Here is a 23,268-nt window from a genome sequence, read left to right as displayed (position 1 = left end):
AGTTCTGTTCATTGTCTTCTGATTCCATAGCTGGGCCTGGGATGAGGCAGAACATTATGGTGGAAGGATGTGGCAGAGAAAAGCAGCTCAGGACATGGAAATCAGGAAGCAAGGAGAGATTTCCACTTGCCAAACCAAAGATATGACCCCCAGTGACCTATCTCCCCCAGCCACTCCCTATCTGCCTACAGTTACCACCCAGTTAGTCCATACCAGTGGGTTCATCCACTGAGTAGGTGAAGGCCCTCATAACCCAATCATTTTACTCTGAATGTTCATGTTCATTGGAAATTAACAAACTTTAAAAGCATAAAACATTTAAAGGTCAGATGAGTGGAAGAGTAATTAATAAGAGCAATCTAATACCTGTCTCTTCTTGGAGGCAGGAAGAAACTACAGTTGAATACACAGTAATTTCCTCCTTTGAAAGAGAACTATTATATTGCCACTATCAAGAGGAAAGTTATTGCAGGCATTGAGAGCAGAATTGAAGACCTGATGGAATTTTGACACAAATATAATATAATTAAGTTTATGTGACTACATCACCAAAGATGATGCACTGAGCATAGATCAAAGATTACTAAGCATAAAAGCATAAAACAAAAAATCAGAGAGGAAAAAAAAAAAAAAACAGGAAAATACTGAAAACACCCAGATGAAAGAGAATTATGGCTTGTGCCAAAGTAGGAGAGGTCAGGGAGGAAAGAAGTTCTCTATGCCTGAGTATTTTTAAAATATAAGGTGGAAAGAATTTTATGTGGTACATAAGAGAAAGAATGAAGAAAAACAACGTTCTCAGAATCAAGGCCTAAATAACAATCAGAATAGAGTGACCAATAACAATGACCAGTAAAACTTGTGAGAGAAATTTTGTGTGTGATGCATTAAGTTTAGGATCCCTGTTAATCAGCCCAGTAAAAATGCTAAGTCAGCCCGTTGGACACATGAGACCAGAAACCCAGAAGTGAGTTCTAGAGAGAGAGATATTTTGAGGAATTACTTGTACACAAAGAACATGAGGGTTGTAAATCCAGGAGAACTAAAGACAATACAAAGGAATTTATTGTAAAAAGAAAGTGCAGGGGTATATTACTTAGACACTGAGGTCATAGAAAGTTAGAGTTTGGAGACATGAGGGAGGAGGAACCAGAATGGACTGAGAAGGAGGCTTCCAGAGAAAGAAGTGGGAAGCCAAGGGTACTTACAGTTGGGCTGTAATAGGTTTTTCTATCATTTCTTTTTGGCTCACATTGTTATGCTGTATTATGAGTCTCTTCCTGTGTTCCTCTGAAATATCTCCATTATTGCAGTTTTTAGTTGTAGTTTTAGTTCTCTTTTGGGTTTTGTGCTCTTTCTCACTTTTGAACACTACACAATGTTCCGGAATCTTCCTGTGATAGATTTGCCTCCTCAGTCTGAGACTCAGCTACTTCTCCAAAGGGATCTGAAAAATCCATGAACTTAAAATTTAAAAACACATCTATCAATTTTTGTCCTAATATTCTCTAAGGCCATAGATTCCCTGCTTTCTGCATGAAATAGAAATTAAATAGGATCACATGGTATAACAAATTATCCCAACACTAATAATAAAAAAAATACTAAGAATAGCTTACACCTAAATAAATCCTTTCAAGACTACATAATATTATAAGAACCTTACAACTACAAATTTGTGGAATTCTAGCAACAACCCTATAAAATAATATGATGGGATCCCCAATGAGTGTTTAATTTCATGTTCCTTCACAACAAAGCCCCATGAGGTTGTTGATTATTATTGTCCCCATTTGGTAATTGGAACTGAATTCCAGGCTCACATGGATAGAACATTTGGGCTTGGAATTTGAATTCAGATTTATTAGATTCTCAAATACTAATTCTGAATTACCAACAATATCTTTTGGGTTATATTTGTGCTGGGAAAGTCAAGTCAAGTTCTCTTAGTTATTGCTACTGCAAAATAAAGGAATTCTATGCTAACATTTAAGGGTTCTTCTAAATGGTAAATGCTGTGATTCAGGGACTTTCCCAGTCTCCTGATTGGGCTAGATGCCTTCCTCTCTCTCTCTCTCTCTCTCTCTCTCTCTCTCTCTCTCTCTCTGTCCCTCTCTAGTATAATATAATATTATGTATATATATATATATATATATATAATGCATGTATATATATATATAATATTTACTTCCTGTATATGCATCTAGAAAAGCACTTATTATATAGGACCAAATTTTTCTTCATGTCTCTCTTCACAAGCTTTAATCACCCTGTATTATCCAGATCAATTCTTACACTGATCATAGAGAAGATACAAAATGCAGCTTAGTGATTAAGTGAATAAAGGAATCGCCAAGGAAAGATGGGAAGTCTTGATAGGTGAGGAAAACATTAAGTCATTTTAAAAAATATTCAAGAAAATTGTTTGACATTTCTTATAAGGGTTTTCAGGTTATAGCCAATCTCACATTGCTAATCTTTATACTAGATATTTTAACAAACTTAAATATTATAAAATTGGCAAAAATTTTTAAAAGTGAAAGACAACAAATATTTCTCTGATTTCATTTATTAAAAGTATATAAAAGGTACAATACTCAGGAGAAACAAATGTTGCTTTCTAAGCAATAGAAATTTACATAGAGTAATTGATTCAGATTTCAATCCAATTTTACTAAGATATTTTCAGTATAATTTATGACCGCTTCATTTTGAAATGCTTATTGTATTTTTAAAGGTAGATTGGTAAAGATTGGTCCAATTCTCTGTTTAACTTATCTAATGCCTAAGCTTTAATTGAGTTTATCCATCAAAGTCACATTTCATTTGGAGAATGGATGTCACACTACAGCACTTAGCAATGACGAGGAAAGGACTTTAAATTAACTAACAATAGTTTCTTAGGACAAGAAGTCTATATTCATGCTCTGCTTTAATTTGAATTATAAAAAAGTTCTAATACAGAGAGAGTGATGCTCAAATATGAGTAGAGTGCCTATAAATTTGAGGCAGATGATAGAAGGATATTTAAATCTAATAAATGTAGATATTCTGACATGCAAATTTGTAGAATTGTGTCAATATGTAGATAAATTTTTCTTCTATAATTAACTTATGTAAAATTTAAAATGGCTTGGTTGGCATATTAAAGACTCATTGATGGTGATATAACTGTCAGTGTAACCAGGGTACAAAATTCTTTCCTTTGATATTTAAACAGAAGTACCGAGAGAATGAAGAAATTGAGGGAAGAAAAGTATCCCCATTTTCTGAGTAATTACCATTTCCCATTGCCCATGGCTAGTATGGTTATTTCCCTTGTGTTATGACTTGGATATGAGGTATCCCTCAAAAGCTCCTGTTAATGCAGGAATATTCAGAGGGGGTATGATTATGAGAACCTTAATATAATTTAGCCCTGCTGGGGGGATGCCATTAGGGTCCATATTTTGTGTATGACTCTCAAGCTCTCTTTGCTTCATGAAATGAGCAACTTTCTCCACCATACATTTCTGACATCATGTTCTTCCTCAACTCAGGCTCAGAGAGATGGAGTTGGACCACCGAGGACTGAACCTCTGAACCAGTGAGCCCCAAAGAAACGTTTTCTCCTCTAACTTGTTTTTGTCAGGGATTTTTGTCATGGTGATACAAACATTGACTAAAACACCATGATTCTAGAATTCATAATTGAAATAATCATGTTTGGCAAAAGGCAGAATTCCTACATTGAGCTGTTATGGTAGAAAAGGCAAAGTAAGTCACTAATTTTCAAAATAATGTGCCAACAGCAATTTCCACTTCTGGAGGCATATCAGAGATCTGTGTCATATAGGACCTGACAAATGTAAGCATATTGATTACCACCATGTGTCCATTTAAATTTCTTATTTGTCCTCTGTCAAAGACAGAAGTGTTTGCAGAAGAGCAATGTGATATCATAAACTTACCAGCATGATTGTACTCACTGTTCTGGATGTATATTATGGATGTTTTATGGGTATGGATGCATGCGTGCATGCATGCATAATTTGATACACAGCTCTTGATCTGATCAGGGAATGATCAACTAAATATGTTAATAAAGACCATCAGAAATCCTTTGCTTTCAGCTAACCATGGACAATAACATACTTCCACAATGTGACTTCAAGATCATCTTCATCCTCCACCTCTATGCCATAACCTAGTCTGCGAGGATAATCACCTTTTCTTTCAAAAATTATCCACACTAGTCCACTGATTATTTCGTGTAACTAAACCCGGTAAGAAGGAAGCAGCAACATATCGTGGTAAGCATGGTAAGGCATATGTAAGCCAATCCTCAAAAACCATTTTTCATAAAAATTCAGGTACAAGACATTTCTAGGGGCTCAGTGATCTGGGGCATATTAATACAACTTAAGCTGAGTGACAAGTTTCTCCATCTGCTCCATCTGGTCTCTCAATTGAAAAAAAGAAATATAATGACTATTTTTTTTTTTTTTTGAACATTAAGACCATGCATTTCATTCGAGTGTGCTGCTCTTACCCAATTACAGAGTAACCTAAGAGGCTACAGTTTCTCTTGGATTCCAAAACAAAATTAGGTTTTTTAGCAAGTCCAAAATGTTATGATAGTTGTACTGCCACTTGGATTTTAGGATTGGAAGATCTTACCATGTTTGAAATGTTGGAGGCAAACGGGAATGTGCATTGCAGGTCCTCACAGGTAAATTAAAACACAGAATTTTTCAATTTGGATCAGAACTGGAACAGTATCTGTACATAAGTTTTCCTCTTTGAAAAAGGGCTTCTGACTTCACCAATAGAGACTGATTATTGGACCATGAGCTGAACTATCAAGTCATCATGAAAAATTTATGTCTAAAGCAAAAATTGGTCATGCTTAATTGCTTCTATCTGTAAGTAGAATTTGAGACCATCTGAAGGAGTCTCTGAAACACGAGTGGCCCAGGTCTCCAGGACCTCTATACCTGCTGTGTTGATCCTCTCTCAACCAACACATATGATGTAATGGGGAATTCTTTATAACCAGTAGTTTGAGGAAGGAAATATTTAGATCTGATTCATAAATGGTTCTTCTAGGTACATTTCACCACCTAAGTGCGTGACTAGAGAACTGCAGCCTCATTCTGAAGTGGTTTATTGTACTGAACAGAAATCTTGGGGATGAACAGAAGTTCAAGTAGTGTACACACTTGAAGGCTCATTTTTCCCTGATAGGCACAGAGATATAGACCTGATTCAGGAACTGTAGCTAATGGTTTGGCAAGAAGATCAGGCAATAAGAAGGAACACCGTTGTGTAACTGGAGACAAGGTAGTCTAAGGAAATAATCAATAAAGTTCTTCAAATGGCCCCAGGGTATGAAAATATTTGTCTGCCATAGGAAGTTCACCAAAGACTTATCACAGCAGTTGAGGGTCTTAATAATCAGATAGAGGAGTCAGCCTCTTTTTTCAGAAGCCTCCATCCTTAATCAAGGAAGTTGCAGACAAAGTGACCATGGCAGAAAGGATGGGAATTTTCCATGAGCTAAGCCACATGGATTTCCATGCATGGAAGTGGATAGTTATAACTGTTCCTTAAGGCCCAAAGTACCAACAGCAAAAGCCACACTGAGAACCCTGTTAGTCAACATTCCCATGGGGCATCAGTTGAACACTTGACGGTATGTTGATTTTCTTGGGCCTTGTACATTCTAGAAGAGTTGGCACCTTTTCTTACTGGAGAAGTCCATTTCATGAATGTTAAACTATCTTTCTTGCCTAGAGTGCCTCAGTGAGGGCCTTGTTCCTCACCATGTTATATCCTACTGTGCTGCTTCCAACCAAGGAACATATCTTGTGCCAAATTTAATGTTTTAATGCACCAATAGAATTCCATGCTTGTGGAATTTACCATTTTCTTAATCACTCTTAAGCAGCTATCCTGCTAGATGGGTAGAATGACCTTTTAATAACACAGTTGTGAGTCCAGGTGGACAACAACTTACAGCATTAAGCAGTGTATTTCAGGATGTGTCATATACTTTACATGGGTGAGTAGGACATGGTGCTGTTCACCCAGAGCACTTTCAACTATACCAATGTAGCTATGCTGGAGTATTTTCAAAAAATTATCTTTCCACTATTCTCCAAGTTAGAGTTGGTCATAAGAAAATTTGCATGAGATTTGAAAGATAGAGATGAAAGAATTGCCATGTTTTTCTATTCTGAGCTGGCTATACATGAACAATGCTGTAGACCACATCATTGCTCTTGATGTGCTAGCTCATGTTGTTAACTTTGGACAGCAGCTGAGTCCAGCATTCCTCCTATGAGGTGCTGAAGTTGTCCTTCAATTTCACACCCTCCCATTTCCCTTCCCTCAGCCTTCCATTCAGCATAAATATTCTAAAATGTCAATTTAGCCAAAGATCATTCACCAAACCCAATGTAGTTTTATAATTTTCTCCTACCATACCATCAGACTTTTTTTTTCTTCCAGTACTGGGGATGGAACCCAGTGCCTTCTGCATGCTAATCAAGTGCTCTACTATTGAGCCACATCCCCAGCCCACCTCTTTGTACATTTTAATGATAATTCAACATTTGACATTAATGCAAAGTTTTGGAAGTATTTATGAGTCCATTTTTCTTTTCAACAATTTTTTTAACTATTTTTTTAGTTGTCAATGGATTTTGTATTTATTTATATGTGGTGCTGAGTATCGAACCCACAACCTCATGCCTGCCAGGTAAGCACTCTACCACTAAGCCACAACTCTAGCCCTATGAGTTAGTTTTTACTACTCACTTTTCCCTTTGAAACTCTATTTTTCCCATTCCTTAAATTGCAATTATATTCTGTAGGAATTTTCTTACAATAAACATAGAAATGATGCATTATCTAAATCTTGGATATCTGAGAGTAACTTTCAAATAACTTTGAATGAAAATTCTGCATAATCATTCTGGAGAATTTCAGTCCCAACTTCTTCCCTTCACACTTTGTTATAATGTTCTATTGTGTCTTGATGTTTAATGTTGCAAAACACTTCTGTGCTATCTTTCCTTTGTAAATTAAGGCTTCTATTTATATGTAAGCATTGTTATAATTTTCTTCTTTATTGTCAAATTGAAATAGATTTCTCAAATTAGTTAAGTACAAAGTAACATTTTTGCATATTTGTTGTGTTTCCTTTTGAATTGTGTCTGCTCCTTAGATGGCTATATGTATGAAATGATATGTTATAGTGATATTATAACTATAATATCCATAAATATCATCTATAAATTATTACGTATTATCAATATGCATAAAGTTTGGAAATGCTTCCATCTATATCTTGATTTGTTATTTTTATTCAAATTATTTTGATTTTGTTACTTTCTGCTTCTATCATTTGGAATTTCTGTTTATTCGTAATTCTATCTCTATTGGATAACTGTCATTTTTTATAATCATTCTCTTTTTCCTCATTCAGTCTCATTTCAAAAACTTTTCAAGTTTTTTCCTCAACTCACTGGCTATCTTGGAAGGATCGATTCTGCTTGGTAGTGCCTCAGTTATGAGTGAAGAGTGTGTTTATGCTCTCATCTTACTTCAGTTGCTTGCCTTTCTTCACCTGAGTTCATCTCAGTTTATTATTTCTTCATGACTTCCATCTCTTGGTCAGCAGAGTTGATGTTATCTTACAATTTGGCAGGGAATTGTCAACTTGCCTATTTGCATTCTCTTAATTATTTTAGTATGCAAATGTTTTCATAATTTTAAATGAGCATATGGTCTATATTTTTCTCAAGATACTAATTGAGAGAGAGAGGTTGAAGCTTATCTATGACTCGGTGGACTCCCTGTGCCTTCCAAAAGAGTTCCTCTTCTATCACCAATGTCCTCAGCAACTGTCCCTCCCAGTACAGCAAGTCAAGACAGCCCAGTGTCCTGGCTGCCCAAAACGGACTCAGAGCTGCACCCCGCATGTGCCATGATTGTTATAAAGCTTCCTTTGTTGTAACTTTTGTTGACCTGGGTAGCTGTAGCTCCAAGTGGTTCTTTTTTTTTGAGAGGTGAGGGATATGGGGATTGAACTCAGGGGTACTCGACCACTGAGCCACATCTCCAGTCCTATTTTGTATTTTATTTAGAGACAGAGTCTCACTGAGTCGCTTTGAGCCTTGCATTTTCCGAGGCTGGCTTTGAACTCAAGATCCTCCTGCCTCAGCCTCCTGAGCCACTGGGATTACAGGCGTGCACCACTACACCTGGCTTCCAAGTGATTCTTTACCATTTACCTTTTGGTTTCCTAAGTGTAACACAATGTTGGGCTGACAATTGAAAACAAATATCTCAGAAGCGCTTTCTTCAATGCCAAGAATTTTATTTTCCTATTTGGATGATGAGAATGTCCTTCATGGAACACATTCCACAGGCCATGATGCCTCCCAGGTAGCTTTACTTCTCACTGCCCATTTCAATCTTGCCATTTTTGTCCTCCCAAATCTAAGCTGATGAGCAGATTGATAGCACAACCCATTATCTAATTTATGATGCTTGGTTGTCAATCACCTGTGATTTATCCCCAGGGCTCCTTCAGCATCTTCTTTTCTACTATATAATTATCTTCCTCAGCTAGAAAGAGAATTATAATTTCCAAAATAATGATAACACTGTTTACAAAGGATTATGATTCATATTGTCCAATGCCTCTCTTACTGTTGCTATCGTCGTCAATCCTTGGTTGACTGCTTGTAAGTGAATATTTTTCAAAGTCTTGTAACCATCCAAGGATGCAGCAAAAATTATATTGCTGGACTGCTGAAATTGAGATGAAAAATAAAAGTATAAATTGGTTATAGCTGCCTCAGGAGATTGTACCCTAACTACTTCTTCTTCATGTTTGTTTGTTTTTGTTTTTTTTTCAATTCAACATTTAAAGTTCATTTAATTTACTAAACTTTTTCCTAGCTGTTTTTTGGATTATTATAACAATGCTTTTTCAAGTGTTCTTTTCATTATCTTTTCATTTTCTCCATTTAATTGTTTGAAAATGTTTTAGATGGCATGCATTCTTACAGGGAAAGAGAAACAGAGAAGTTGTGCTGCTTGCTTCTTAAAGCCTAGCTTGCAGGAATTCTTTGTGATTCTAAGCCCATCTCTCAATTCCAAGCCACAGAATAGTATCATATTTTATGGTTTAGATGTGAGGTGTCCCCCAAAAGCTCACATTTGAGACAATGTAGGAAGGTTCAGAGGAGAAATGATTGGGTTGTAAGAGCCTTAACCCAATTAATCCTGATGGGATTAATTGAAGTGGTAGGGTGTGACTGGAGGAGGTGGGAATCGCGATGTGGCTATGGGTTTTATATTTTGTATCTGGAGAGTGGAGTGTCTGCTTCCTGATAATGTGAGCTGCTTCCCTCTGCTACACTCTTCCTCCATGATGTTCTGCCTCACCTGGAGCCCTGAGGAATGGAGCTGACCTTCTGTGGACTAAGACCTCTGAAACCGTGAGCCTTCAAATAAACTCTTCCTCCTCTACAGTTGTGCTGGTCGAGTCATTTAGTCACAGCAGTGAAATAGCTGACTAAAACACATATTTTAAATGTGTTGTGCCACTGTTTTCCAGAACATTCTTTCGGCTCTTTGTCCTCTCCCTTCCCCAGTCACCAATTGCACTCAATCAGCTCGTGAATCTTAGCTAATTGTCTCAAGGAAGGATGTAGCTGCTGCAAAAGCAAATAGTCCATGAATACCATCCTGGATTTTGAGTTTCAAATGCTGTATTCTCAAAGAACTGAATTATTGAGATAGGAGTTCACAGCATGCCACAGACACTTAACTTTATAGGTGATCAAATAAAATGGAAGAGCATACTTTCCACAAGAAAGCATAAGCTTGGATGGTGTGTATCTTCAGAGATATCAGAGTTCAAGATCTTTCTACTTTGTTGTCAGTCATTCCTTCTTTATGAGTGCTAATAAAGATGACAGCATATGTCAATGAGATCCAGTAGCGACAAAAGGTACAGGGGAGGGAGCCATTACATTCTTTTACTTTGAGGCAAAGCAAGGAGTTTGAACACATCACTTTTTTCTTATCTATTGGTCCAGAAAGTGAGTATGTTTTACAAGATTTGGGGAGTACAAAATTAATAGTAGTAACAATGCTTTATGGAGAAGAACTGTCATTTTCCAGGCAATGCCATGATAAAGAGCATTAGGCTGAGGGGAGCTGGCTTACAATGTTGGAGCGACTAGAGAAGACCTCAAAGAAGCAGTGACTTTGTTGAGTACTACCAGTGACAAGGGGTTTCAGAATGGGAGAATGGAGAACCTGAAAGAGATTCACTGAGCCATCTAAAGAAAAGATAAAGAGGTTTTAAAATAAAAATAAAAACATAGAACCAAATATTCAATATTAAATAGCCTATGTTCCTATGTTATAATTCATTGGTCTTAATTCCGCCAACATTTTAGAAGCATCTCATAAAAGCATCACTTTTGCAGCCTTCAGAAGGAATTCAAAGAAAAGGGTGAGTCATATCTGGGTTGACAGGACAGTAGAGGTAAACCAATGACTTCAAGTGCTCAAGAGGAGACAGAAGCACGCCAGTAGCAAAAACAGCAGCAAGAAATGACTTTGAAATTTTGACAGTTAGAGAAATGCATAGAATTTCCAAGAAGGACTTCTGCCTTCCTGTAGGACAAAGCAGGAGCAGAAATTCAAGTGTATCTCAACCTAGATCTTAATGGGTATATAAACCCAGCTGGTGAGAGATTCATACAGTTTTACTGAAACTCTAAGAAGTGGGAGAGGTAGGATGAACTGGAAATTTGTTGTGAAGCAAGGTAAGTGAGGAAGAAGAAGGAGTTCTGAAATTCTACTTTACTAGATATTGATTAAATTATGTAATAATTTGTAATAATTATGTAAACATGTATAAGTATGGCATGGAGTCCCACTATTATTATTAATTATAATGCATCAATAAAGAATAAAAAAAGAAATCAATTAGGAGAAAAAGAATGCAATTAGGAGGAGATCTCAAAATTCCATCATTATTTCAGCTGTCCAGTGAGATCAGCACACTGTTTAATGGAAGATGGAGCTTCAGAGCTGTTAACTGCATCAGCTAAGATTGTATGGCAAATTTCAGAGCAAGACTTTGGGTCTCTGGCACCTACAACTCTGAGGTTGTCCGAGGGGTTTGAATCTCTCAACTAACACCTGACTCTGGTCCTTATTTTTCTTCACTCAAAAGCACCTTGAATTTTCAAACTGAAGTAACTAACTAATTACCAATCCTTAACTATATCAATGACTGTGATTTTCACAAAAACCATAAATCATACATGTATATCCTTTGTATTTTAATGTGTGTGCTTCCTTCCAGATAAATATCCTTCACTCATTCTTTCATTCACTAAATAAAAAGAACAGATATTAACATCAATTATTTGTCTAGCCATGTTCTCTAATCCAGAAAAACAAGACAAAGAACAAAGATATTCACATATGAATCTTCTTCTGAAAACAAAGCCGCTTTTAAAAACATCAGCCTTGACTTGTTGCCAATTTATCAGTACCATGGGCATGGTGTCTAACATTTACATAATACTTAACAGGAGTCAAGGATGACTTTCAGTGTTTCAAGTCCTTAATTTGCTCTTCATTCTAACCCTCTGAAATTGGTAATTTTCTCAATTTTATTAATGAAGGAATTGTGGGAAAGAAAACTGGAATAACTTGAGGTCTCATGACAAATAAGTATCAGAGCCAGGAATGAATACAGAGAACCAAGCTCCAGCTTATGCCTGGAATGACTGTGTGTGACCTCTGTTTACCTCCCTCACTGAATGCTGGGAAGTATCAGAAGATAGGGAAGCATCAGAATGTATCCTAACAGGACCTTACTTAATGCAGATCTGATGACATCTGATTTTTCCCTTACAGACTAAATCTTTATTTCAGAGATATGTACTTTAGTCTTAAAGATACAATCCTTTTTTGTGTGTGTACTACATATTTAATACCCACCGTTTATCCATACATGTGTTTATGAGATGAAATCATTAATAAAACAGAATGTGAGAGGGGGTGATCATTCAGGATTCGCAGACATAAACAGAAGTGATGACACAGAAAGAAAGGAAAACACTTCTCTTCATTGCCAGCAAGTGCATTACCGCTTGTTTTACTGCAAAATGAACAGCCAGGGAACACTTGAGTAGATGAGGCTAAAAGCATACATACGCTACTGTTCTTTTTTAAATGAAATATTCAGCAGCGAGATGAAATAAGCAACCATGAAAAGAGGCTTTTGGACATAAAACTAGAAGATAGAATCTGTCAGAACGTTTCAAAGAATTGGAAAGGGAAGTCACCTCCAGGCCTGCCAGCGGCAATGGAGCTGGGCGTGAGTTCCAGCAATCAATCTCCGTACAGCTGCAAACAGAAGAGCAATCAGAATCGCCTTGTTTGTAGTTTCAATTGCAAGAGAAAAAGAAATTAGAGGAATGGGTCAATAATGCCCTTCATGTGCACCTGGTAATTCACCATCCCGGGGATAAATTTGGCAAAATCAAAAATGAAATTGTTAAATTCTAAGAAGTGTTGTCTACCTAGTTTGGTATATTTTTGTGCTATTTTCAATAATATATTTAAGTTTCTTTACTATCCCTCCACTTGGATGAGTGGATGTTTAAAAAAAAAAAAAAACTTATGTAGAAGTGTTTAAAAAATGCAAAATAACAACAAAAGAATGGGAGTTATATCCCTTACTCCTCTCCATTAGCCACAGAACATTATCATCTTCTGAATCAACCTCTAGAGAAATGTACTCATAGCATATATCTATGAAGTTTGATGAAATTCGGTTTTGATGGAAGCCTGTGTCTATATGTGTGGGTTTCCTATAAGAATATGCAATAAATAAGCATAGTATGAGCTCAGTCTCCCTGTGAGTATCCTGAACACCAGAAAGTAAAAATATCCTCAAAATTCTCCTTATCTCCTGCCCCCACGTTATCCCTATTCATGTTGAAGCTCAAATTCAGTTGAAAATAAATCGCTCAAACTGCAGCTGCTTTTGCTTTCTTTAGTTCCTTATATTGGGTTTTTAAGGCTCATGGTTAGTTGACTGTCGCACACACACAAAATTTATTCTTGTTCAAAGCCTCACAGAAGGAAGGTATAGCAGATGGTCTCCCTGCTCGGTCGCTCCACATTTAACTACCCGGCACTGGTGGCCTGTCAAGTCAATGGCCAATGTGAGCCGGGGACACCTAAAGCCCTCTTACTCAGTCTCTCTCCTGGGCACTTTGGTTCTCAACCAACCTCCTCAATCATGGATATTTCAACATCTAAATCAAGAGTTAGAAAAGACTTCCCAAGCTGAATGGAATGTGCCACAAGTTGTATTTGTTATTTACTTTATTAAAAATAACTTCCTTCTGCTCATTCACAACTCTTAGATAAACTCTGCAGTAGTAATTACTGTCCAAAAATTATCAATGTCCCAGAGCAAAGGAATTAATCTATTAGTCACAAGAAGTGTCCCTAAACCATTTCATCTCATCTTTCTAGAGATTTCCTTTAACTCTTTTTCTTCCTCTTTCTGAAGCTATAAGCCAATCAACATTGGTGGTCATTAATCACATTTCAATCAATTATTTGATTTTTTATTGATAAAAATGTATAAAAGTTAAAATAAAATTATTTCTCCTTCCCATGCTCTGTGAGAACATGTTGAAGTAAATCAAGCTCAGTTTTGAGAATAAAAATGAATCGAGTAAAACAACAAATTTAAGGAGCTGTGGGAAAGATCTATTAGTATTGAACACAACATAAGAACTAGCCTCAGGAGCCCGTACCAACTCCAAGGAAATTCAATTTAAAATTCCACCTGACAGAGGCTGTTTCTCAGGGTTAAGATGAAGCATTAAATCAATCATTCATATCAATTCTAGCTTTGAAAGATTTTAATGTTTCTTTATAGATTTGGTTTGTGTATTGATTACATTTATAAGAAAATTATTCAACTGCAGGATTTTGTCTACATACATAAACATAATCCTAAAGTACAAAATCAGTTCAGCCTAGCTTGAGGTTTTATCCTAAGAAGTTGTATATTATTTAAAATGTTTCTTTATGTGTCCCCAAAAGTGATAAGAGATTTGAATAAAGAGGAATTAGTTAAATCTGAAAAGTTTGTATGTTAATTTGGATTACTTCATTTCTAAAAGATCAATAAAAGGACTTGCCTTCCATCTGGAGCAGAAAGTAAATGTATTGGTCTACACAATGTGAGTATATTTGAATTGAGCCTGTCCTTGTTAATTAAAAAATTTATTGAGACTCAAAAGTCTCAGTTTCCTCATAGTTAAAACATGCCAAGAACATCTTTAGTGTTCTTGTGAGGCATAAATGAGAAAGTACCCACAGAATGCTAAGCATAGTGTCCTTGCTAAGTGAATAATTAATGATCACATAGCTATCAAACACAAAAATAAAGAAAATAAATAATGTTAAGTAAAAACAACAGGAAAATAAATACTCTCAGTTAAAAATGCATTTTATCTTAATTATCTGAACCCCAGAGAATATGAGGATGCATATATATATATATGTATGTATGTGTGTGTGTGTGTGTGTGTGTGTGTGTATCCACAAAATAAAACTATCAATCCACCAACACGTTTTTATATTTAGATGCAGGCATGCTTAGGTTTGCTTATAGCGAAACATTTTCTATGTAAATGAATTGCCTCTTCTGAAGTTGTATTTTTGTCAAATGTATAACGCATACAAAATAGCTAGAACCGAGCCAATAATAGCATATTATCTCACAGGCCTGACCTTCATTAAGAACAATGTGGAACATCATTAAAATGTGTGAAGAGTAATTTAAATTATGACTTTTTTGATAGAATAATAAGAGTTAGTCATATTTATAACAAGTACAGACTCAGGAACAAAACAAAATAACATTCATTTCTAAATCAATCTAAAAGTAATAGCAAAAGATTTTTTTCAGTGATAATTAGAGTTTGGAAGTTGAAGGAAGGGGAAGAGTAGGTAAAAGAATTTGTAGAAAATATGCATTCAATTAATTTTTTTTTTTTAAGTAAGAGAATTGAAATCTTTATCCTTTCTATTTATTTGGTTCCTAGAGCAAGCTTAGATTTCCAATTTGGGTCCTATTTCAGTAGCCTAATGTTAATATTTAAAAACAACATCTATATTTTGATGCACTGCAAAAATAAAGCCTCTTGAAACTGAATAGTATATTTCACGGTTCAGAATGTCACTTAATTCCGTCATCGTGTATCTGCAGCAGGACTGTGATCATTTGCTTTCTATGCGATTTTACTGAAATTTCTAGAAACTCTTAGAAATGAGTAGCAATACAGATGGAGAGAACTCTAAGATCTTTCTGAGATGGTTAAGGATTTGGAGAGATACTGGGGAAATGACATTTCCCATGACATGGGATTCATCTTCTCTTGCTGGAAGATTGCAGTTCTTGTTCTTACTCAAGAAAAATTGCATTACCCATATGTGTTCTTCCAAGAGGTCTTTTCTGTGTGTGTTTTGGCTATTGAGCAAGCACCATTAGACAGGGACAAAGGTGCATAGACTCTACAGTTGCTCTCTGTGTCTGGTAAGTCTCCCTGAGAAATTTCCTGTTTTCCTGTTTGCTTTCAACAAGTTGGTATGTGCTATCTTGAGCTCATAGTCAAAAACTTTCCAAAGGACAGATTAAAAGTTCATTACTGTTGGAAGTAACACAAACTATTAAAGTTCTATGAACACTGAAATTCCTTACTTCCTTTTATAGTTTAGAAATTAGGTGTCCCCCTAAAACTCATGTGTGAGACAACGCAAGAAGGTTTAGAGATGAAAAGTTTGGGTTATAAGAGATTTAACCTAATCAGTGCGTTAATCTCCTGATAAGAATTAATTTAGAGGTAACTGTAGGCAAGTATGGTGTGCCCAGAGAAGGTGGGAGTCTGGGGGGCATGCCTTTGGTATATAGTTTTCCCTTGTTGAGCAAAGTTCTCTCTGCTTCCTGGGGTGATGTCTTGAGGGGCTTCCCTCTACCACACTCTTCCACCATGATGTTTTGCCACACTTTGGGCCCAAAGCAATAGAATCAGCCATCTATGGACTGAGACCTCTGAAACTGTGACCCTCCAAATACACTTTTCCTGCTCTAATTGTTCTTGTCCTGACAAGAACAGCTTTTCATCACAGCAGTGAAAAAGCTGACAAAAACACTTCCATTCTTCCTTTCATGTATCACAACAAAACACAAAGCTTAGGTTTCTCATCAAAACAAAAAATTCATTTACTATTCTATTTGTAATTATTGCAGGTACTTAAAATTAAGCTAAGTAAGCAACAATGGTTAGAAAGAACAATTGATACCATCAGTTTCTAGCTTTAATAGCTCTGTAATCCAGAGGACATTTTGCAAAATCACAGCAATATATTCACATATTTCCTCTTCTGACATGCAGAATTAAGATAAAATTTTGACTCTATGCCCTAAACGTTAAAAGATAGATTAATAATATGCATGCTAGTAGATGCATCTTCGTAGAAAGTAATAATGAGGTTTACTCTTGGGTGGGCAATAAAAATCACTTTTAACTTTGTATTATTTATAATAACTAAGAATAAGTCACCATCCTGAGGACCTACAATCTAGTCTAGTTGGCAAGTTCAGATCTGTCCATGAAAAATAAACAAGAGTTGATTTAAATAACAGTTTTAAAAATAGGAATATTTCCCATATAAACATATAATCATTAAATTATAGTGGTAAATGTTTAGGTATTTTAGAAATATTTTTTCATTCTATTTCTCTGTATTTCAATTCATCTGCTTTTTTCTAGTGGCATTATATAAAAATTTTACTTTAAAATATACTCTTTATATATCACTCTATCAGCCAGAGCTACAGGCTTCTATGTTTTCTTCCATATGTATGTGCCTATGTAAGCATAATTTTTCCATATGTGTGTATGCACATTTTCCATATGGAATAGCAAAATAATCAATACATTTGCAACCTTTGTGTTAAATTTACTACTGGAAACTTGAATATTGACTTCAACCTTTTGGTGATGTGTAATGTCATCTAAGAAAACAGGTGAGTATGTGTATCTTCCATGTTTTGAAAGCTGCAAATCAAAGAGGAGTAAGACAAATATTAAAGATGTGGAGAAATTTCTTAAGAAATTATAAGACATAGAATTAGAAGTGTGGGCTGTCCATCTGAGGCCTGGAGTTGTAGCTCAATGGTAGATCATTTTCCTAGCACATGTGAGGCACTGGGTTGGATTCTCAGCACCACATAAAAGAATAAACAAATAAGATAAAGGTATTGTGTCTATCTACAACTAAAAATATATATATTTTTAAAAAGCTAGACTGAAAAGTTTGAGCTTTATCTGTACAAAACTGGAAATCATCAAAGTTTCATTAAAACAGCAAGAAAAAAATAATGGTATTTTTGGAAACAATAGGTAACCAGGAAGGAAAGAAAGGAATATTATAGATCAGGGAAGCCATTGGAGAATGTATTTAGACAGTACACATTTAATGCAGCAAAAAGAAGACTTAGAGAGTATAAACATATAGAAAATAAATGGTATAAACAACCTATTCCAACAACTGTGCTTACATCACAAATCAGCAAAGAAAACATAAAAACAATTCAACACTCCAATAGGACAACATAATAAAAAGCAAACATATAAAAGAATCTATTTATAATGATTTTAAGTATTATCAACCTACATGTATATATATTGGTGTTAGTCAGCTTTTCAAGACTCTGAACAAAATATCAGACAAGAATAATTTAAAGAAGGAAACATTTATTTTGGCTCATGGTTTCTGAGGTTCAGTTCATGGTAGGTCGACTCCCTTGCTCTGAACCTAAGGTGAGGCAGAACATTTCGGCAGAAGGACATGATGAATGAGCATTGTTCTGCTCATGGTGGCCAGGAAGCAGAGGGGAGGAAAGGGGCTGTAGGGAAGATGCAGCCTGCCAGGGTGGGACCCCGTGACCCACCTCTAGCCATGCCCCATCCAATGACAGTTATCACCCAACTAGTCTATTCAAAGTAGGATGGATGACTAGGTTACAGATTCCATAATCCTGCCCTTTCACCTCTGAATATCCCTGCATTCACACAGGAGCTTTTGGGAACACCTCATATCCAAACCTTAACAACATTTGATCTGAGACTTTGTTGTGATAACTGGTTTTGAAATTGGAACAATTACATTTTTCTTTTAAATACTTGACCAATTTTCAGTAAATAATAATAAAAAGAATCAATATCTATATCTCATTGAGTTCAAGAAAGCAATTTCGGGCATAAAATAAGTCCGCGGTTCAATGACCTTTTAGGTTTTGTATACCATGTCAACAAAATTCAACTATTTGTTCTTTGTCTTGAAAAGATTTCCAGAGTCTTATGAGTGAGTTTAGCAGTGAGCAGTGAAATGTGTTGATTTATTTTTCTATATCTGTTCCTCTGAATTGCAGCATTTATTTTTCAAATGATATTTAAAATCTCCAAGAAGATTAATATAGTACTGAATAATGGTGGCACATGTGTAAAACATTAACACTGCCCTTTACCCAGCCTGTGTATTTTACACTTATTTGTTTAAAATATGAGCAGGGCCACGTGGCTGCAAGCATCTGGCATACAGATGGAGAATTGTGGGTACTAAAATATCAGATCTATTTTGGTGGAGTAATGAATACCCCTGCGTATGTTGTCTTTGAAAAAGAAAGTTGGTTAGTTTTGTGCAAAGTGTAAAGAAAAAAGTTAAAAAAAAAAAAAGTGTTATTGTGAACATGGAAAAATCATGTGAATGCACTTACAGACGTCACGTAAGATAAATGTCACTGAGTCAGACACACGATCTAAGAGGCTCTGTGAGGTTAATTAATGCAGCACTTGATGGAAGATGAGACCATCTTCAGGAGGAAGCACTGCTGATGTCACATGAGCACAGGGAGAGGTGTGATCTTGCTTCTTCCGGGAAGCTGCGCCCCCAGAGAGAAAGTCAAAAGTGCACAATTGGTGAGATGCGAGTTACTCTACTGTGATACCTTCATGAAGATATGAAAGAGCACAAACCAGATCAAGTTTTTATAACCAGATCTGTCAAGAATTCAATTGGAAAACCAAAGTTATATATTTTTTGCAAAGAATCGCCATGCACTGGCATGGACTTTCTGGCAGGCATTTGAGACTCTCTACATTTTGTCGAATGCTGAGTGTCACAGACGAAGCACCAGGAGGAGAATTCCAAAATGAGGGTTGAAGAGGCATTCAAGGAGCCATGTGGCAACTGTGTGAACCATACACAGTGCAGCCAGGTTCTCTCGAGCTGATATTAGAAACAGAAAATACTTATATAAAAACTTATTAGAATGCTAGAATACATGTCTCCAGAGGAGCAGAATGAGGTCTGTCACTCTCATGCAACTGAGGTGACTTGTCAATAAGAAATTAATTAAATTATGAGAAAAAGGAGAAGTCTTTGATGGCAAATCCATGGTGTTTGAATCAAATTATTTGTTTTGGAAGATTTTCCATTTGAAGATTTTTCTTTTTTTTCTTGTCCAGATACACAAGAGTCAAGAAAGATTTACTCAATCTATGTCTATATTTAAACATGTTATCCATAAAGAAGATAAATAAATCCATCAATCCCAAGAATTTCATAAAAGTCACTTGAAAGTCAATCAAATGTAGATACTATGTGTTAAACAGTGATCAATTTAGAATTACAGCTAATTTTCTACTAATTTTCAAAGCTAATGCTTCACTTTTGTTCTTCTTTCTGTTTAAGTTTTTCATCATTTTCTTTATCAGTTAATTTACTCCCTTTTTTGGAAAGACAGTCAGCAAAGATGAACACCTTCAAGGGTTTTTTCTTGTAATTTAAATTATGATGCCTATTTTTCTTTTCTTAGGATAGGGACCTCACAACTCCTCATCCAACATTACATGTGTTTGATATTTAGTGCCATTAAATTATAATCTTAATTTTCCCTGAAAACAATTAAATTCCTTTGGAAGGGATTTAATTGTATTTGTTGCCTCAGAGCCTCTATATTCCAAGAAAATGTATCAGTCTATATTTTACTAATGAAAGAATGAGTCATTTCCAAAGATTTTCAGAAGTTAATTAGATATACAAAGACTATTGTTTGCATAATAAAAATGTAAACTGTTGCAAATGAGAGATCATATATATTTGTTCATATGCTCCTAAAACAAGAGAACTTGAATTATTATGAAACTTAAGAACAATGGATGCTTCTAAATTATTGATATGACATATCAATGATTGATGATCAATTACTCCACCAATTATAAATATTGCCTTCCTCAGATTATGCCCTTATACACGCCAGGCAAGCTTACTTTTGCTTTGTTTTGCTTTACTTTATTTGCTTCATTAATCTGAATTATCCCATTCCCTCTTTTCTAGAACTAGGAATTTATTTGAAATATACAGTATTTTATTTCGATTAATGCGATAACTCTGCAGAAATGTAATAGGAAAAGTTAGTGGAGGAATTAATGTGTAAAATATTAACTAAAGCTTATACATATTAAACAATTCTATTTTACTGTCAATAATTAGCATTGCATTATGGTACAAGATGTGCATAGAATTACAGCATCTATTCTATCCAGAATTTGAAACTTACTAAGACCATTAAATAGTTCTTTACATTGGATACATATCTTAAGGTCAAATACCAAATACAACAGATATGCTAATTGTATCTTCATCTAATAATCACAGAATGTGTATATATATTTTTTCTGTCTAATCTATCATCATTTTCCCTCTGATAATGACCTTTATTTCTAGTGGACCAGTTTTGTGAACTCAATCCCCTTGCATGTGGTCCTGTTAGACCAGCCAATCAGATTCTCCCACGTTCCTGCAAATAGTTATGATCCAGGAGTTAGTGCTGCTGCAGATCAGGGCCATCTGTGTCCTTTTCTGATAGTGACAGGCACCTACAGTTGTCAGAGCTATTCTACCATACACAGAGAGAGCCTTTCTAAGAATTAAACCAACACAGAGTAAATGGAGCTGAGAGATGAGAGGAATATGCATTTGTGACCATGTTGTTAAAGATTTGGAGTTTTAAAGGTCAGCACTAACATCTCGCAGCTTTTCTGTTCTGGGCTGCACAGCCGGGCATCATTCGCCAGATTGAATGGATTTTACCACCTACATACAGGAGAGTCCCGAGTAACACCTAGAGGGGTGCTGTAAGTAGGAAATGAGGAAGGCATTGACCAGAGGACCTGGATATTGTGAGCACTCAAAAGAGTCTTTCAATCCATTTGTTTGGCTGATACTTATATTCCCTTCACAATGCATGAAGAGATGTCCTTCATCTACTTTTAAAAAGCTCTGGCAACGTTTTCACCTCAGTTGAAGAGAAGTCATCTTCAAATTTTAAACCATTTTTCTAATACTGATCCAAAAGTTTTGCTCTTAAGAGCTTCTACTCATTGAACTACTTCTATGACTCGTACACGTTTATTTTTATGTGTTCTCCATTTGACAGTCTCTTAGCAACCCGAACCAAGTACCATGTACTTCAAGTACCTCATAAGAAGGATTGCCTTGTAATCTTGGCAAGTGCAAACCTGTGAGTGAAAAGGTGCTGCTGGAAATGATGCTAGGATAACGTAATCCTGGACTTTCTAAGCAGACTGGGCAAACATACACAGCACCTTCCACTAAACTGGATCCATCTTCATGTAGCTCTTCTACTGTGTTTGAATCTCCATTTTGGTTTACAGTCCCCCATAGCTAAATACATAACTCCCAAGGAAAATGTGTGTTTTCAACTGCTCTGCAGAAGAGTTTATCAAAGCAGCTCTTTGTAGGCAGAACAAATACTCACATAATCATAGCATTTTGCAACAAATGACTTTTTTTCTCTTCTTCTGTGTATTTCTGATCACTCAGCTGTGTGTTATGTGACTGCAACTGAGAACTTAAAAAGAATATAAGACAAATTTTATCACTACACTCAGAGGACAAAATTATCATTCACAAATAGAGAAACACAAAATTGTTTAAGTGCAAAGGTTAAACAGGGGGAAATGAATTTATAAGTGAAGTGACTGAAGGAGCCAGAGCAGTATCTATTTATAAACCCTCAATTAAGAAGCTAGGGATTTAGATTGAATATCAAAATTACTTTCTGAGGAAAGAAAAAGTGCATATGCATACATACACAGATAAATAAATACGCTTTCTATTGCACGTTCTTGCCAATAATTCAAATTTATAGAATGGTTGTATTAGTGCTATGTATTCTTAGTAAATCCATTTATAGATTTTTTTCCAAGATTACCTTTGAGGGTCATTTTACACCACGTCTTGCAGTGGTTATTAGTTGGAAATGGTACTTTATTCCTTTATGTAGCAAAAGATGCTAACTACTTAAAATAGTCTAGGGTTGCCTGAGCCCCATTCTGCAGAAGGTAAAATTAAGGTAAACCAAACATGATTCTCACCAATGTGTGTTCTTGTACATGTGTGCGCTGACACTCTCTCTCCCTCTTTCATTTGTGTGTAGGAAAGGATAATTTAACTCAAATAGTTTCATAGATAATTCATTTTTCATTAATTTATAACATGCTATGTTCCTTATTGAAATCAGCATAATAGAACTCCACAATTAGTTTGAATTAACTATATCAGGAAACTTGTGGAGTGCAGAGAATCATTAATGATTATAGTTGTTTATTAAAGGAATTACCCTTGATGAGAAAAATGGTCAAGTGTTTCTAACAGACTCTTGTGGGCTATACATATCATAGCCAAATACTGCATCCTGCCATCTCGTAGGACTAGTTTTTATAGGAAAATTTCAAGAGTAAATGATTGAGCTCAAAGTGATATTGCTTAATTCATGTTTAATTTGCTTAATCTGCTTCATTATTTAATTGGAATTGTTACTGGGATAGTAGTAGATTTGCATGCACTTGTAAAAATAATACATAGGAACCCTTATAGACTTTCCTCAATTTCATCCAATGGGGAAATTTTGCAGTTTTGATCTACTGTCTCAATACAACATTAGCGTGGATATAGCCCAAATCGACTCAGATGTCCACCAGTACTTTGTGTGAGTTTGGTTCTATATGATGTTTCACGTGTGTAGGTTCCTGAGTGAGTCACTTCAGGCCAGAGACTAGGTC

This window comes from Sciurus carolinensis, chromosome 10 (assembly GCF_902686445.1).
Source record: "Sciurus carolinensis chromosome 10, mSciCar1.2, whole genome shotgun sequence".
In the NCBI taxonomy this organism is placed as follows: Eukaryota; Metazoa; Chordata; class Mammalia; order Rodentia; family Sciuridae; genus Sciurus; species Sciurus carolinensis.
The sequence above is the reverse complement of the archived record's forward strand: the minus strand, read 5'-3'. Positions refer to the sequence as shown.